General features: G+C 34.1%; 1 pseudogene; it reads right to left on the reverse strand.

Annotated features, from left to right (window-relative positions):
- The window catches only part of LOC105719917 (acyl-CoA dehydrogenase family member 11-like), a 73,053-nt pseudogene extending 55,793 nt beyond the window's left edge, over positions 1-17,260 (reverse strand).
- Positions 17,261-18,371: the final 1,111 nt, after the last annotated feature.

Here is an 18,371-nt window from a genome sequence, read left to right on the forward strand (position 1 = left end):
AACTCTTGAGGAAATCTTAAGTAAATGAAAAATCTGAACCTAGATATTTCATAGTTCTAGGGTCTTAGGAATCATATGAGGTCTAGGGAATGTAGTAAAATAGCACTACGTAATCATTTATTTTTCCATCCATCCATCCATCCATCCATCCGGTAATTATTCACAAACTCTTAGAAAGACCACGTATTCTGTTGGGTGTTAGAGTAGACAAGCAGATTACAAAGACCTAGGCTTCACGGACCTTGTGGCTTATGTTGACAATTATTTTTTTTCTTTGAGATGTTTAAGTATACAAAATAGAGCTACCTATGTGGTACTGAGAACTACCTTGTTCTTGGTCTTTTCCATGTAGTGTGCATATCTGCTCAATTCTACTTTGGTAGATAATACACCAAATGCAACCATGCTAGAGTTTGATCAACACTTCTCTTAAAATTTATAATATACTTTTACTGGGGGAAAGTAGGTTTTGAAAAGAATTCTTTTAGTTCACATACCTTCCCTAATTCTTAACTGCACAGCTACACCAGATACTTTAAGAGTGGATTTCACAGTTTAATCAGAGCAATGGAGGGAATGCTTGGTTGTAGGTGGGCAACCTTCCCACTCTCCCTACCCCAAAACAAAAATTACCATTACCATTATGTTATGGAGAAAATGTTTGTGAAAAAGCTTTCATAGTATTTATCTCGAAAAAAGATAGAATTACATTTGCATTAATAGTGGACTGTTAACAAGGTACTGTTGATTTCTGGTAGTTGAGAAGGAAAAAGAATTTTAATTATTTAAAGGAAGTGACCAAGATTACACCAGTCCTTTTATGCAGTGGATCTAGTGGAGGGCGCTATGAAGACAGCAGAAAATACACACAAGAAATCATTTATATTGATTGTAAAAATAATAAAGAGCTAGAGAATGAAAACAAAACTCAGAGTTTATTAATTAATAGACATTTATTAAGTAACTACTGTGGGTAAAGGCACTGTGCTGAGCACTGCAGAAGATACAAAAACAACTGTAATCATTGGTATCTGACTTTTAGGAAATTGCAGTCATTCAGGGCGAGGATATGACAAATATATATAACTATAATATATAGCATAATACATTAAATATTTCTATAAAGAAAATATATATAAATGTTAAAAGTGTTCAGGAAAAGAAAGAGCTTCTGGTTGCATACATTTTTAGGGCTGAGGGGCACTGTTGAAATTAGAGATAAGGCATCTCTGCTGAGTCTAAAGATATATGTCATTTAAGTAGGCAGAGATGGGCAGAGGTGCAGAAGTAAGAAAGCACAGCTGAGGAAATGAACAGTAATGCTGTATCAGGGAATGCAGATCATTACTTTGGGGGAGAAAGGGCTGATAAAGCTAGAAAGACAGGATAGGGAAACTTTATTTCTTATGCCTTTTTATCCTCTTATTTTTACCTATATATATATTTTTGGCTGACTCCTCATATCTTCTCTTTTTATCTTTGCACTTACAAAAAAAATCTGTCCAACAAACAATCATTTTGCTTAATTTTAAGGTCATTTAAATGTATGTTAGTCAATTGTCTATGATATTTGATCAAAAATCACTGCAATGAATTAGGAGTACTCAGAAGTCTGCAGTGCAGCAAGTCTTAGAGGATCAAAAAAGAGAAAAAAGAATGATAGCTAAGCTTTAAATATATGGATGTGAAACCAGGTGGTTTTCTATAGCAACATTTTTCTCCACAGGCATATAGTTTTGATCGACGCCTTTTAACTTCTAGTGTATTAGAAAGAAAACTGAGTTGAAACAGATCAGTAATTAGGTTTTTCCCAGTCTTTTTACTTAAAGGAAGAAAGCAGGCTACTCTGTATCTCTAGTTAGTTTATTTTTGGCTCACCTTATAGTTGTTCAGCTTTGAGACATTTCATGTTTAGATTAAGCATGCCTTTGGGCAAATTTGATTTTTATCAGAGTAATTTTCAACTGTGTTGCAGTCACAAAGATAAAACTATAAGAACTATTTTCTGATCACCTTTCATAAGGTAATGCTAGTGCTTTTGTTAATTTTAGAGGTAAGGTCTTGTATAATATAATTGTTGTTATTGTTATAGCATAGATTAATTATAATCAAGCACTTGCTAGTTAGAATTATAAAAAGCCATAAATGATTAGAATTGTCAGAGCTTGATTATTACTCTTGTGGTTAATAATAAGCCTACTTTTAAGTATAAATCATATATACTTTAGGCATGAGTTTAATTTATTGATTTTAAAATGATTTTAAAATACCAGATTAGATGAATTTCCTTTATGATGGAATGTTTATTTATTTATTTTCATAGTTCCTGGGCTCAAGTTTGTATAACCTTGAAAAAATTACTTAACCCCTCTTTATTCAGCTTTCTTACTTTATTTTTGTTTTGGTTTTTGTTTTTAAAAATAATCATTTATTTTTATGGATGCATAATAATTGTACATATTTATGTGGTACATGTGATACTTTGATACATGCATGTAATGTATAATGATAAAATCAGTGTATTTATTCACCTCAAACATTACTCCTTGTGTTGGTAACATTTTAAATATTTTCTTCTAGCTACTTTGAAATACATAATAAATTATGTTGACTATAGTCGCTATACAATGATATCAAACACTGCAACTGATTTCTTTTATCTAATTGTATGTTTGTACCCATTAAACCACCTCTCTTCATTCCTCTCCTACCCTTCCCAGCCTCTGGTAACTGTTTTTCTTCTTTCTACCTTCATAAGATACACTTTTTAAGGTCTCATATGAGGGAGATCACGCAATATTTGTCTTTCTGTGCCTAGATTATTTCAGTTAACGTATTGTCCTCCAGTCCGATTCATGTTGCTGCACAGGACAGGATTTCATTCTGTTTTTTTTTTATGGCTAAATAGTATTTCATTGTGTAAATATACCATATTTTCTTTATCCATTCATCTATTGATAGATGATTCCATATCTTGACTAGTGTGAATAGTGCTGCAATAAACATGGGAGGGCAGGTATCCCTTTGGTATTTTGATTTCCTTTCCTTTGGATGAATACCCATTATTAAAATCGCTGTATCATATAGCAACTCCATTATTAGTTTTCTGAGAAACTTCCATACTGCCTCCTATAATGACTATATCAATTCATGTTCCAAATAACAGTATATAAGTCCTTTTCTCAACATCCTTACAAGCATCTCCTATTTTTTGTCTTTTTGATAATAGCCATTTGAACTAGAGTGAAATGATATCACATTGTAGTTTTAATTTCCATTTTCTTGAAGATTAGTGATGAGCATTTAAAAGATATATCTGTTGGTCATTTGTATGTCTTCTTTTGAGAAATGTCTACTCAGATCCTTTGCCCACTTTATAATGGGATTATTTGTTTTTTCGGTGGTTTTTTTTTTTTGCTATCGAGTTGTGGGATTCCTTATATATTATGGATATTAGTCTTTTATTAAATGAATACTTTGGAAATATTTTCTCACATTCTACAGGTTGTCTTTTTGCTCTGTTGAATGTATACTTTGCTGTACGTAAGCTTTTTAGTTTGATATAGTCCCATTTGTCTATTTTATTGTACTTTTGAAGTCATAGTCATAAAATCTTTGCCTGAAGTGTTTCCCCAATGTAATCTTCTAATATTTTTATACTTTCTAACTTAATACATTTATAGTTTAGGCATTTAATCCATTCTGAGTTGCTTTTCCTTTCTTTCTTTTTTTTTTTTTTTTTGAGACAGAGTTTCACTCTTGTTACCCAGGCTGGAGTGCAATGGCGTGATCTCGGCTCACCGCAACCTCTGCCTCCTGGGTTCAGGCAATTCTCCTGCCTCAGCCTCCTGAGTAGCTGGGATTACAGGCACACGCCACCGTGCCCAGCTAATTTTTTGTACTTTTAGTAGAGACGGGGTTTCACCATGTTGACCAGGATGGTCTCGATCTCTTGACCTCATGATCCACCCGCCTCGGCCTCCCAAAGTGCTGGGATTACAGGCATGAGCCACCACGCCCGGCCCCTGAGTTGCTTTTTCTATATGCAGAGAGATAGGCCAGAGAGTTTGGTTCCATTCTTTTGCATATGAATATCTAGTTTTCCCAGCATTATTTATTGAAGAGGGTCACCTTTTCCCAATATGTTCTTGGCAACTCTGTCAAAAATCAGTTGACTCTAAATATGTGGATTTATTTCTGAGCTGTCTGTTCTGTTCAGTTGGTTTATGTATCTGTTTTTATGCCAGTACCATGCTGTTTTGCTTGCTATTGCTTTTTAGTATAATTTGAAGTCAGATAATGTGATGCCTTCAGATTTGTTCTTTTGCTTAGAACTGCTTTGACTATTCAGGTTTTTTTGTGATTCCATATACATTTTAGGTTATTTTTCTTTATCTGTGAAGAATGGTATTGGTATTTTGATAGGGATTGCATTGACTCTGTACATTGCTTTGGGTAGTACAGACATTTTAGCAATATTGATTCTTGCAAGCCATGAATTTGGAATATCTTTCTATTTTTTGTGTGTGTTTGTGTCCTCTTTGGTTAATTTCATCAATGTTTTACAGTTTTCTTATAGTGAGCTTTCACTTCTTTGGATAAGTTTGTTCCTAGGTATTTATTTTGTTTGTGTCTATTGTAAATGGAATTACTTTATTAGTTTCTTTTCAAATTGTTTGCTTTTGGTATAGAGAGATGCTATTGATTTTTGTATGTCGATTTTCTATCCTGCAGCTTTAATGAATTTGCTCATGAGTTCTAATAAGTTTTTGGTAGAGTCCTTGGTTTTTCTATATGTAAAATTATTTCATCTGCAAAGAGTAACAATCTGACTTCCTTATTTCCAATATGGACGTCTTTTATTATTTTCTTTATTCTGATTGCTCTGCCTAGAATTTCCAGTACTACGTTGAAGGAAAATAGTGAAAATAGGCATCCTTGTCTTGTTCCAGTTCTTAGTGGAAAGGCTATCAGCTTTTTCCCATTCAGTATGATATTAGCTGTAGGTTTGTGATATATGGTCTTTATTATGTTGAGGTATGTTCCTTCTACGTCTAATATGTTGAGTTTTTTTTTTTTTTATCATGAATGGATATTGAATGATATAAAATACTTTTTCTGCATCTATTGAGGTAGATACATTTTGTACTTTATTTTGTTGATGTGATGTATCATTTATTGACTTATGTATGTTGAGCTAGTCTTGTATGCATAGGATAAATCCTCCTTGATCATGGTATATTATTGTTGAGTAACTTTTGTGTCTATGTTTGTTAGGGATATTGGCCTGTAGGTCTGTTTGGTTTTGGTCATATCTTTGGTTTTGGTATCAGGGTCATGTTGACCTCTTAGAATGCATAAGGGAAAATTCCTTTTAATTTTTGGAAGAGTTTCAGAAGAAGTGGTGTTAATCTTTCTTTATAAACTTGATAGAATTCAGTAGTAAAGCCATCTGGTCTTGTGATTTTCTTTGTTGGGAGAATTTGTAATACTGATACAACCTTGTTACTCATTATTGTTCTGTTCAGGTTTTCTGTTTCTTCCTGGTTCAATCTTAATAGATTGTGTATGTCCAGGGATTTATCTGTTTCCTCTAGCTTTTCCAATTTGTTAATGTATAACTGTTCCTAAGTCTCTAATGATCTTTTGTATATCTGCAGTATCAGTTGTAATTTCTCCCTTTTCTTTTTTCTTTTTTTTTTTTTGAGACGGAGTCTCGCTCTTGTTACCCAGGCTGGAGTGCAATGGCGCGATCTCGGCTCACCGCAACCTCCGCCTCCTGGGTTCAGGCAATTCTCCTGCCTCAGCCTCCTGAGTAGCTGGGATTACAGGCACGCGCCACCGTGCCCAGCTAATTTTTTTTGTATTAATAGAGACGGGGTTTCACAATGTTGACCGGGATGGTCTCGATCTCTCGACCTCGTGATCCACCCGCCTCGGCCTCCCAAAGTGCTGGGATTACAGGCTTGAGCCACCGCGCCCGGCCAATTTCTCCCTTTTCATTTCTGATTTTATTTGGGTTTCTTTCAGCTAGTGGAGTATCAACTTGTTTATTTTTTTCAAAAAATCAACTTTTCATTTTATTGAAACTTTATAGTTTTTAGACTATTGTGTTTGGTTCTGCTCTCATCTTCATTATTTTATTTCTTCTACTTTTTGAGTTTTTGATTCTTTGCTTTGTAGTTCCTTAAGGTGTATCCTTTTGTTGTTCATTTGAAATTATTCTACTGTTTTTCACATTGGTGTTTTTTTGCTATACACTTCCTTTTAGCATTGCTTTTGATGTATTCCATAGATTTTGGTATATTGTGTTTCCACTTTCATTTGTTTCAAAAAACTTTATTTCTTAATTTCTTCATTGACCTTATGGTTATTCAGGAGACTGTTATTTAATTTTCCAAGCAATGTATGTTTACAGTGTCCAGAGTTCCTCATGTTATTGATTTTTAGTTTTATTTCATTGTGTTCTGAGAAGATACTTGATATGATTTTAATTTTTAAAAATTTTTCAAGGCTTGTTTTTTTTTGCCTAACATGTGGTCTGTCCTAGGGAATATTGCATGTTCTCAGGAGAAGAATGTGTATCCTTCAGTTGTAGGATGAAATGTTCTTTAAATGTTAGGTGCATTTGGTTTAAAGCTCATTTAAATCCAATGTTTCTTCATTGATTCTCTTTCTAGATGATCTGTCTAATGCTGAGAGTGAGGAGTTAAAGTCTCCAAAATTATGTATCAGAGTGCTGTTGCATTGTGTGCATATATAGAATTGTTATATCCTTTTGCTCAATTGATCCTGTATTTGTCTTTTTTTTTAAATTGCAGTTTTTGACTTAGTCTATCTTTTTTTCTGATGTAAGTATAGCTACTTCTGCTCATTTTTGGTTTCCATTTTCATGAAATATCTTTTTCCATGCTTTCATTTTTAGTTTACATGTGACTTTACAGATAAAATGAATTTCTTATGGGCAGTATATAATTGGGTCATGTTTTCTTATTATTCACCCAGTTTATATCTTTTAAGTGGGGGTATTTAATACATTTGCACTAAAGGCTATTATTGACAGGTGAAGACATTCCTGTCATTTTGCTAACTGTGATCTGGTTGTTTTATATATCCTTTGTTCCTTTCTTCCTCTCTTACTGTTACCTTTGTAGTTTGGTGGTTTTCTGTCTTGGTAATGTTTGACTCCTTTCTCATTCCCATTTTTGTATTTGCTTTAACAGTGAGTTTTTATTTTTGTGTTTTTTAATGATAGTAAATATCATTCTTTTGTTTTCAGATGTAAGACTCCCTGAAGCATATCTTGTAAGGCCAGTCCAGTGGTGATAAATTCTTTCAGTTTTTGATTTTCTAGGAAAGTATTTTGTTAAACTTATTATTTTTTTTTTTGCATAAAATGAAATTGTCATTGTGTTTCTAATTCTCAGATTCCAAAATTGATCGTCCAGCCTTATTGTCTTTTATTCATATTAATGATCATAAAATAACATGCTAGAAGATTTATTTATTTATTTATTTTGAGACGAAGTCTTCCTCTGTTGCCAAGGCTGGAGTGCAGTGGCCAGATCTTGGCTTACTGCAACCTCCACCTCCCAGGTTCAAACAATTCTCCCGCCTCACCCTCCCAAGCAACTGGGACTACAGGCTTATGCTACTACACCCAGCTAATTTTTGCATTTTTAGTAGACACAGGGTTTCACCATATTGGCCAGGCTGGCCTCAAACTCCTGACCTCGTAATTTGCCCACCCTGGCCTCCCAAAGTGCTAGGATTATAGGCACTGTGCCTGGCCAAGTTTTAGTTATAGTACACATAAATAGGAAATGATGCTGTTTGTATATCAATATACTCTTAAATTTAAAGATCCTCCAAACTAAACAAAAATTATCATTTTGTATAATTTTAATATACTTATTTTTTGTCTTTTATTACTAAATAAGTGTTTGCTCTAATAATATTAGACAATAAAATATTTATTAAATTTTATTTACCTTCTTTAACCCTAATAATATTAACATGCTTATTAAATTTATTTTGTCTTTCTTTTAGCCCTTGTTATGATACTCAATATTTACTTTTGTTACTCTATTTACCAGTTAGATTAGATTTTAAAATGTTTAGATTAAATATGAAATAAGAACCTTATTTGTAATTTACATTTTTCTTTCTTTGGTTCACTGAAGAAATTCTTTCTTTATTAAGATGCCACTTCAGCATCATGTTGAAATAGAACATTTTTTATGAATTGTTAATTATAGTTGTTAAGCTTGATAGTATCTTTAGAAAAAGATGCCTCTGGCCAAATATTCAGTGTTGGAAATGAGTATTACTGATGCAAATAGCATAAATTACACTCAGACTGTCTCCATTAGGGAGGGATGAACAAGACTCTCTTGTACATAGATGTAATTTGAATTTATGTGAAAATTAATTTTATAGCTGATGCACTTGTCTACACTAAGAAATAGACTCATCATTCTAAAATATCAATCTCAGGTGAGGTCAATTGAATGTCTTTTTGAAAAAAGTATACAAAATAACACTTCCCTTGAATGAAATGATCTCTTCTCTTTGACAAAAATAAAATGAAATTTTCTCTGTAAGACAAGAGAAGCCAAGACAATCTTCTACAATAATCTTGCTTAAACATTGGAAGCAACTCATTATGATTGAATTTAGGTTTGTTTCTAAGAAAAGAGAAGTGCTTTGGTTTAGTGCGCTTACTGAACTATAAACTGAAAGCTACTTGTAGCCTCTTTCTTTGTTCCTATGCTAAAATTGGAGTGCTTAAAATTTCTAAGGATGACTTAAATTTTAAAATTAAGCGTATGTAGACATGCTTAAAGATCTAGGCAAATATCCAGTTCAGAGACTGGAATAACATTTTTGTTGGCAGCGTTTTCATTCTATTGACACCGTTGGGTAGTTTAATTCCCTGGAGGCTATCTTAATGGTGTGTTTATGGAAAGTTAGCCATCCTAGAATCTCAACTTTATGGTACAACTGATACTGATGGGAAATTACACAGAAGAAACAGCCCTGTTCTATATGGCCAAGCTCTGGTAGACAAATATTTTTTAAGTTCCAGGAAATATTAATAATTAGTAGTTACTATTGCAGATACAGAGTATAGGAATTTAGTAGTTACTATTGCAGATACAGAATATAGGAATATGGGTATATATACGTACATATCTGTCGATAGCTGAGCATTTTTGAAAGAGCACAATGAAAAAAATAAACATTGAAGGTATATTATTTTCTTTTCTCCTGACTAATTTGAACTCAAAGGTAATGCTCTCTTTTCTGTATCAGCATTCCTCTGAATACAAAAATTGCTCAGTGGATGTGTACAAGACCAGCATATGTAACATTTTCCTATACAGTTGAGAAAATCATGATGCAGAGAATCAAGCAGACCTTTTCTTCTAATTTGTATCTTTGACTTTTGTCAAATTCTTATTCCTAATAATTTCCAAGACCTGTGAGATAAAGTCAAATTTAATATTTCTATTTGATACAGATGCTTTTAACCAGAATGTTAATTTCTGATGAAAAGAATCTGCTGTGTGTATACTTCAGTTCAAATATACAGTTGATTTTTAAGACAAAGATTCTAGAAACTTTTGTTTGGACTTAAAAATCTCCATCAGATGGATCCAGTAAGTTACCAACTGGTATAAAAATTTCATAAAAAGAATTTTCATTACAGTAGTAAGTAAAAATAATTGGAAGAATTTATCCAATTATCACATGCTCACAATAGCTATTTTTCTCTACTTTTAATTTGGGGAATACTGTTTTATTAATGGAATATATGATAAAGTAGTAATGAGATTATGATGAATTCTTCAGTTTTCAGTGTCATTGTTTGCTAAAAGAATTTAATCTAAATTCTTTATCGTTTGTTTTCTGATTGGTTACATTCATAGCTCTCACTCTAGATTTTAGAGTTCATATTTTATTTCTCATTTCTCATAGTGCCTGGCATAGGTCATTGAATATAGGATAAGTATTATTGGAGTTAATTAATATGACAGTCATGTTCATCTAAAAATTCTGTTGCACTTTTGATAAGGGAAACATTTAGAAGAGAACAATGGACTCAACTTGTGTCATCATACCTGGCTATTCTACAAAATTTCCAAGACTTCTATACAGATTCTTATTTGAAGTTAACAGCTGAAGGTACTCCATCCTATATTACATGTTGGCTACAATATGGGAGATCACCTAGTATTTGAGGTATTTATATAAAGAACTGATGTGTGTTTTGGATATATATTGGTCTGGACTGCATTCATTCTTCTGCCATATTAGGATAGGGACAAGTCCAAAGAATAGTCTGATAACATATTAAACCACTAAATGACTATTTTTGTTGTGTTTGTTGACTTGGAAATTGCAATTAAAATGACTAACATGCAGTTAGATAATTATCCTCTTAGCGTTCTGTTTACTTGCATGTGTGTACCATAGATCTCTTACGTATTATAACAGTTTTCCATGTGGAATGTGAGAAGACCAAGTAGTATTACTTTAAACAAAGATAGGACTCAATGTCTGGGCATTTACTATATTCAATGTGGCAAATACCATCTTGTCTTCATCCTGTCTGAATTTGACGTAATTCCAGGTCACTGTAAGAAGTGTTTTCATCATACTTTCTCACTCTTTTTGTTTTTTCTCAGTAGTTTAGGCAGGTTGGCTTAAAAATAATAAACAGGTAAATCCTTTAAATAATTAAAATATGGGGAAAGAGAATTTATCAGTTCTAACCCCAATGATTGCTAAATCAATAACAAAGCACAGAAATTAGAGAAGAGACTTGTTTAAATTAATGAAACCACTTCTTCCTGAATAGGAAGAGTCCTATAAATTTGGTATTGGTTGTTTAAGATTTTTGTTTGGTTTTAGATATACATTTTGCTTCTTTGTCTTAATACAATCACTTTGCTGGGGAGACTGAAAATTGTAATAGACCCAAAAAGAGATTTGTAAAGGAAAATTTATCCCAGACAATAGTCAGCTAGTTGAATTCTGTTTCATTAGCACAGAATTAGTACAGTGGAAGGAACAGGGTTATATCTGTTTTGCCTTTCATACAAAAATACTTTGTTTCTTCAAGCATCATGGAGCCAGTGGGATTTGGTTTTTGCATATAGGTAGATCAACTGTAATGCCTGCTGTACACAGCTTGCTCAGGCCAGCAATAAATGCCTTGTGGCCAAATATAAATGCAGTCCATGAATTAAAAAAATATAAACCATTAAATGGCACAAGCTTTTATAGATGGTGTTCAAGTTTCATTCAGGCTCTGGAATCTGAAAGTCTCTTATGACTTTCCTATTTCCTTTTGCTTCAGGACATTGAAGTGAGTGACTCAGAGACAAGATACGCATATTTATATATGTTTTATAAGAACAACTAACCTTGAAAAAATGCAGAATAACTTGGAGAGGGTTGAATTATGCTTACTTTTCAAATTCCTAATAGTCCCTTTTTTTTCAAAGCAGTGATTTAAAATCCTTGTAAGTGAAGAGCTTTTGAAAGAGGCATTTATTAATGTACTCAATATATTTATTTATGACCAAATATATTTTAAAAACAGCATGTGTCCTAGATTTGGAAAATGTTGTTAGGCCTTTTTTTTTTTCAGTGTCATTTTGCTTGCTTTGGAAAACTTATATTCTCAGAAAGTGTTTTAATTTTGAATGAAGAAAAAGACAGAAAAAGGAAATATACTAAAGTATTTTTAGTATGCAGTTGTTTATTTATTCAGAATTATCTTTTCCAGACTTCTCAGATAGTATTTCTGTAAATCATACATCCAGTAATAATTGATTTTTATAATGATCAATTTTAGTTATTGCTACATATCGACAAGCCTCTGAATCATTAAAGAGGCATTATGATTAGATTCTTTTTAGTGTTAAGTGTTTAACATTTTATCTCCTTTCAGGGTACAATACTTTATTCATAGAGATGACTTTCAAATTGTCTTGTGGGAAAAAAGGGGCTTTTTTTTCTTGCTCTCTCTCTCTCTCTAATGGCTTTGTCTGTGTCAAGAGTATTTTAGAAATGGGTCTGGACAGTGGCTAAGTCCATTCTAATCATGTCTGATTTTAAGAGTCCCAGTCTTTGGATTAATTTGGGCTATCTTTTGCATTGGTTGTCTTATACTGTCTTGTGTTGTTATAAAGGAATGGTGGTCAATGAATGAAAGAGGAGAGTGTCTGGAGGAAAAAAACTGAGATGGAAAAGTGAAGACAAAACAATTATAGATAAATTTTGGTTATTGGACACTCAGAACAAATTATTTGCATTTTAGTTAATTTGTGTCATGCTACAGTTGGAGGTATTGTTTTATAATCCTGGAAATGTTTTTATTATTTACAGTGATGACCTGGTGTTGATTTCCTTTGTTAGAAATTATGATTTAGTTTGCTTACTTAGAAACCAGTGTGTAACATTTCTGCTGATATTTTCCAGAGCACTTTTGTTTTGAAATTCCTAGACACATACAGCCAAAAAGATTAAACTATGAAGAAAACTAAAACCCGAATAAACCAATAACAAGTAATCAAATAGAGGCAGTAATAAAAGTCTTCCAGTAAAAAAAACCCAGAACCTGTAGACTGTATTGCTGAAATATATCAAACATTTAAAAAACTAATTCCAATCTTACTCAAATTATTCCAAAAATAATAATATTAATAAGGTGGAGGGAATACTTTCTTTTCCTTTTCTTTTATTTTTTATTTTTTTCGAGACAGTATTGTTCTGTCGCCCAGGCTGCAGTGCAATGGCATGATCTTGGCTCACCGCAAGCTCCGCCTCTCGGGTTCAAGCAATTCTCCTGCCTCAGCCTCCTGAGTAGCTGGGACTACAGGTGCCTGCCAACACCTGGCTAAGTTTTGTATTTTTAGTAGAGATCGGGTTTTACCATGTTGGCCAGGCTGGTCTCGAACTCCTGACCTCAAGTGACCCGCCCTCCTCAGCCTCCCAAAGTGCTAGAATTACAGGTGCGAGCAACTGTGCCTGGCCAAGCAGGGAATGCTTTAAAACTCATTCTATGAGATCAGATTACCCTGATACCAAAACTAGACAAAGATACAACAACAACAAAACTACAGGCCAATATCTCTAATAAGCATAGACATAGAAACAGAAGTCCTCAAAAATTCTAGCAAAGCAATATCAACCACATATTGAAAAGGTCATTCAGGCTGGATGCAGTGGCACTTCAGGAAGCTGAGGCAGGTGGATAGCAGGATCTCAGGAGTTTGAGACCAGCCTGGGCAACATGGCGATACCTCATCCATACAAAACATACAAAAAAATTAGTCAGACATGGTGGTGTGTGCCAGTAGTCAGCTCCTTAGCAGGTTGAGGTGGGAAAATCACTGGAACCTGGGAAGCAGAGGTTGCAGTGAGCCGAGATCACACCACTTAACTCTAGTTTGGGTACTATAGCCAAAACCCCGTCTCAAAAAAAAAAAAAAATCATTCATTATAATCAAATGGGATTCATCCCATGGATGTAAGAATAGTTCAGTAAATCAATAAATCAACATAAGTGTCGTAACACATCAACACAATGAAGAACAAACTATATGATCATTTCTTTTTTAGTTGTTTTGGTTGTCGTTGTTTTTGAGATGGAGTCTTGCTCTGTTGCCTAGGCTGGAGTGCAGTGCTGCTATCTTGGCTCACTGTAACCTCCGCCTTCCAGTTTCAAGCACTTCTCTTGCCTCAGCGTACCCAGTAGCTGGGATTACAGACATGTGCCACCATGCCCAGCTTTTTTTTGTATTTTTAGTAGAGATGGGGTTTCACTATGTTGGCCAGGCTAGACTTGAACTCCTGACCTCAAGTGATCTGCCTGCCTCGGCCTCTCAAAGTGCTGAGATTACAGCCATGAACCACTACATGGGCATGATCATTTCAATCAGATGCCAAACAAGCATTTGATAAAAATTCAACATCCCTATGTGATAAAAACACTCAAAAACTGCCTATAGAAGGAACATACCTTATCACAATAAGAGTTGTGTGACTAACACATGGCTACTGTCATACTCAATAAAGAAAAACTGAAAGCTATTTCTCTAGGATCTAGAACAAGACAAAGATTTCATCTTTCACCACTTTTATTCAATATAGTGTGAGAAATCCTAGCCAGAGAAATGAGGCTAAAGTAATAAATAAAGAGCATCTAAATTGAAAATGAGGAAGTCAAATTATCCCTGTTTGCAGAAAATATAATACAATCTTATAGTTAGAAAAACCTAAAAATCACCAAAAAAAAACTTAAAAGTGATAAATTTAGTAAAGCTAAACAATACAAAATCAACATAGAAAAATCAGTAGCATTTTTATATGCCAACAGCAAAGAATCTGAAAAAGAAACCAAGAAAATAATCCTGTTTACAATAGGTACAAATAAAATAAAAATACCTAGGAAGAAACTTAACCAATAAAGTGAAAAATCTCTACAATGAAAACTATAGAACATTATGCAAGAAACTGAAGAGGTCACAAACAAATGGAAAGATGCTCCATGTTTATGGATTGGAAGAATAAATATTCTTAAAATATTACTACTATGTAAAGTAATCTACAGATTCAATACAATTCCTATCAATATACCAGTACCATTCTTTACAGAAAGAAGATAATATCCTAAAATTTATATGGAACTACAAAATAAATAAATAAAACTTTGAATAGCCAAAGTAATCCTGAGGAAAAAAAAAAATCTAGAGTTATCACATTATCTGACTTCAAATTATACTACAAAGCTGTAATAACCAAAGCAGTATGGTACTGGCATAAAAACAGACACACAGGACAATGAAATGGAATGAAGAACCCAGATACAAATCTATACATTTACAGCAAACTCATCTTCAACAAAAGTGCCAAGAACATACAATAGGGAAAGGATAGTCTTCAATAGGTGGTGCTGGGAAAATCTGATATCCATTGGGCCAATTTCTCACAATATACAAAATTAAAATCAAAATGAATTAAAGACTTATATCTAAGGCTTTAACCTATGAAACTACTAGAAGAAAATATTGGGGAAACATTCCAGGACATTGGTCTGGGCAAAGATTTTTTTTTTTTTTTTTTTTTGCAGAAAAGAAAGAACAGTTAGAGAGATGCAGCAGAGGAGGAAGGCAGAAAAGAGATGAGATGGAAGAGGACATGATAGATTTTTTTTTTTAGAAAGAAAGAAAAAAAGAATGAAGAAGAGGAGGAAAAAGAAAGAGAAAAAGAGAGAGAGAATGGGAGTATTGCTTTCTTGCCCAGGCTAGAATGCAATTTAGTAATGAGTTTTGAAAACCTCTTTTATACCAATAATTATACTTAATGATGTAGTCAGGAAAAAATAAGGGAAGAAAATAACAAACAAACAGCCAACCAATATTTCATTTAAACCTATGATATGCTATGCGATTACTGAGGAGTGATTTACTTCCAATTATGTAGTCACTTTTGGAATAAGTGTGAGGTAGTAATGTATGTTTTGTGTATTTGAAGTGGAGAGTTCTATAAATGTTTAAGTTTACTTGTTCCGGGTCTGAGTTCAAGTCCTGAATGTCCTTGTTAATTTTCTGTCTCGTTGATCTATAGAATCGTTAGCTCTTCTTGTTACATTAATCCTTTTGCCATTATGTAATGTCCTTCTTTGCCTCTTTTGATCTTTGTTGCTTTAAAGTCTACTTTATCAGAGGCGAGAATTGCATTTCCTACTTTTTGTTTATTTATTTTTACTCTCTGTTTGGTTGGTAAATCTTCCTCCTTCTCTTTGTTTTGAGTCTTTGTGTATTGTTGCATGTAAGATGAGTCTGGATGCAGCATACCGATGGGTTTTGGCTTTTTATCCAATTAGAATATATATAAGTTTAATACTGGTATTTGATGCTAGCTGGCTGTTTTGCCCATTAGTTGATGTAAATTTTTCATTGTGTTAATGTTCTTGCTTTTTGATATATTTTTGGAAAGGCTGATATTGGTTGTTCCTTTATATGTATAGTGCTTCTTTCAGAAGCTCTTGTAAAGCAGGCCTGGTGATGGTGAAGTCTCTAAGTACTTGTTTGTTCACAAAAGATTTAATTTTTCCTTCGCTCATAAAGCTTAGTTTGGCTGGATAGGAAATTCTGGGTTGAAAGTTCTTTTCTTTAAGGATGTTAAATATTGGTCCCCACTCTTTTCTAGCTTGTAGGGTTTCTGCTGAGAGATCTGCTGTAAGTCTGATAGGTTTCCTTTATGGGTAACCTGACCTTTCTCTCTGGCTGCCCTTAGTATTTTCTCCTTCATTTCAACCCTAATAAATCTGGCAATTATGTGCCTTGGGGTTGGTCTTCTTGAAGAATATCTTTGTGGTGTTCTCTGTATTACCTGGAGTTGAATATTACCCTGCCTTGCTAGCTTGGGAAAGTTTTCCTGAATGATATCCTGAAGAGTATTTTCCAACTTGGATTCATTCTCTTCATCACATTCAGGTACACCTATCAAACGTAAATTAGGTCTTTTCACATAGTCCCATATTTCCTGGAGGCTTTGCTCATTCCTTTTTATCCTTTTTTCTCCAATCTTGTCTTCTCGTTTCATTTCACTGAGCTGGTCCTCGACTTCTGATATCCTTTCTTCTGCTTGATCAATTCGACTGTTTAAACTTGTGCATACTTCGCGAAGTTCTCGTGTTGTGTTTTTCAGCTCCATCAATTCACTTATGTTCCTCTCTAAATTGTCCATTCTCATTAGCATTTCATCAAACCTTTTTTCAAGGTTCTTAGTTTCTTTGCATTGGGTTTGAACAAGTTCTTTTAATTCACGGAAGTTTCTTATCACCCACATTTTGAAGCCTGCTTCTGTTATTGCAACACACTCGTTCTCCATTAAGCCTTGTTCCGTTACTGATGAGGAATTGCGATCCCCTGGGGAGGCAGAGGCACTCTGATTTTGAGTATTCTCTGCCTTTTTAGGCTGCTTTCTTCCCTTCATTATATATTTATCCCTCTGTCATCTTTGTAATTACTGACTTCCTAACTAGGTCTCTGAGCGGACGTCCAACTTTTTGATTCCCAGCGCCGAAATCTGAGCAATCCACTGCGCCGGCCAAAACAGCGGTGTTAAGATTGATGGTGCTTTTCTGCCCGGGAATCTCCGGACTCTGCACCAAGAACTGCCGCTCTAAGGCGCCAGCTAAACCACCGCACCGGCCACAAGAGTCGCCCTGGCGACCCATGGGGCTCCTCCGCTGGGAACCTCTTGGTCTGTGAGCAACAAATATTCGTCTGAAAATGTGGCGTCCTCTCGTTCTCTGCGCTTTCACTGGGAGCTAGGTGCCCGAGCTGCTAGTGATCAGCCATCTTGGATCTCTCTCGAAGATTTCTTGAGTAAGACCTCAAATGCACAGACAACCAAGGCACAAATGGACAAATGGAATCATATCAAGCTAAAATTCTTCTGCACAGCAAAGGAAACAATCAACAAAGTCAAGAGATAACCCACAGAATGGAAGAAAGTATTTGCAAACTACCCATCTGATGAAGAATTAACAGCCAGAATATATAAGATGAACAACTCAAAAGGAAAAAAACAAAAAATCCAATTTAAAAATTGGCATTAGATCTGAATAGAGATTTATCAAAAGAAGACATACAAATGCCCAACAATTATATTTTTAAAATGTTCATCATCACGAATCACTAGAGAAATATAAAACAAAGCTGTAATGAGATATCATCTCACCTCAATTAAAATGACTTTTATCAAAAAGACAAGCAATAACAAATGCTGGTGAGGCTGTGGGGAAAGAAGAACCATTGTACCTTCTTGGTGGGACTGTAATTAGTACAGCTACTAGGAAGAACAGTGTGTAGGTTCTTCAAGAAATAAAAATAGAACTACCATACAATCCAGCAATCCCACTGCTGGGTATCTATCCAAAGGAAAAGAAATCAGTCTACTGAGACACCTACACTCCCATGTTTACTGCTGCACTATTCATAATAGACAAGATATAAAATTAACATAGGCATCCATCAACAGGTGAATGGACAAAGATTATGTGGTACATATACACAGCAAAGTATCATAGAGCTATGAAAAGAAAGTGGTCCTGTCATTTGCAACAAGATGCATGGAACTCATATATGGAAACCTAAAAAATTGAACTCATGGCAACAGAGAGTAAAATGATGGTTACCAGAGGCTATGAAGGGTAATGGGGAGGGGGGAGATTGAGGGGAGGAGCAGAGGGTTAATAGGCACAAAAATGCAGTTATGAGGAATAAAATTTAGTGCATATCAGCACAATAATACTATAGTTAACAATAATGTACTGTATATTTCAA

The sequence above is a fragment of the Aotus nancymaae genome, unplaced genomic scaffold (assembly GCF_030222135.1).
Source record: "Aotus nancymaae isolate 86718 unplaced genomic scaffold, 86718_ANA_hifiasm-v0.15.2.pri h1tg000062l, whole genome shotgun sequence".
Taxonomy (NCBI): Eukaryota; Metazoa; Chordata; class Mammalia; order Primates; family Aotidae; genus Aotus; species Aotus nancymaae.